The 1,307-nt window shown below is 37.8% G+C and overlaps 1 pseudogene; it reads right to left on the minus strand.

Annotated features, from left to right (window-relative positions):
- LOC104737470 overlaps positions 1-1,307 on the minus strand; it is a 7,801-nt pseudogene that overhangs the window by 4,381 nt on the left and 2,113 nt on the right.

Genomic DNA, 1,307 nt, shown 5'->3' on the forward strand with positions numbered 1-1,307 from the left:
GATGTGGAAGCTATAGTAATGGTTGCTCCAACAAATTCAGGTGTAATAGCTAGTGATAGTATGGATTGAGCTAGCATAAGGACGCCACCTTTTCCACATAGTTCCTGAAAGAAGAGTACCAGAAAACCTAATTCTGAGAGTAGTCCTCCATAAAATAATCAATTTAGCAAAACAAATTAAGAACAACTCGTGATCATTGTACAAGTGACTAGATAATCTAAAATTGATGCATCACATGATTTAAACACCAAGCATTAGAGAAACCTTGTTCTTAGCGACACGTTCTCTAAACGGTTTTTGTTGGCATAGAGAATGAAGGAACTGCAAAGCAGCTTCAGCTTGTTGGCAGTGGAAGTTAACCTCCCCTAGAGAACTCGGACCCAACTTTTTTGGGGAGTCAGTTCGTTGATACATCAACTTCGCTTTCAAAGACATCACAACATCGAGAACAGCTCCAAAAGCAGTGTCTAAAAACATATCAACCTAGATGAGAAAGACAAGAATCACATCAAACTAACCCCAAGGCAATACAACCCAGATCTCAAACCATAAGCATAATTTATTTTATTTTCTTTCTTTTTGTCAAACAAGAGTAATTTCATATGATCTATCCTTTCCTGACATCGGCAGTTCAAGCAAATTATGATATGGCCACAGTTTCATACCTTCGGGTGGGCAAGAAAGACGTGAACAAGATCTTGGGAGGAAGGAGAGATAAACACATGAAACAGGTGGAGAGCAGAAGCCACCAATGTGGCTTCTACTAATGAATCTTTATCTGGATTGACGCTTTCCTGGAAGAAAAAAAAAAGCAACATACATACATGAATCACAGCTCTATAAAGAGAAACGGGAAGAGACAGAAAAGAGGATTTTTAAGAAACGAACCTTTCTATAACGAGGAAGAGTTATCATCACAAAGATGACCAGATCCATCATCTGTGCTGACAATTGCACATCCTCAAGCAAGAGCTATCACAAATATGCAGCAAACAAATAAGAAACAGACAGACATTCTCCTAAACACTGTTCCATAGAGACTTAAAAACACAAAAGAAGATGGAAGAAACCTGCTCGAGTCTAGCGTGACGAGATGTTAAGTCGCACAGCGTATGCAACAGTCTGATCCCATACAATATATATCGAGACTTACCTTCTTTGTTAGGATTCATAAGCAACACCATGAGGTGCCTAGGTAACATATTCACCATCTTCTCAACACTAATCTGCAAGAGCTCCAAAAAAAATCAGTACTTTACACTACAAAAACAAATTAAAACCCAAAAAAAAAAAAAAAAAAAAAAAAA

Source organism: Camelina sativa, chromosome 13 (genome assembly GCF_000633955.1).
Source record: "Camelina sativa cultivar DH55 chromosome 13, Cs, whole genome shotgun sequence".
Classification (NCBI taxonomy): domain Eukaryota; kingdom Viridiplantae; phylum Streptophyta; class Magnoliopsida; order Brassicales; family Brassicaceae; genus Camelina; species Camelina sativa.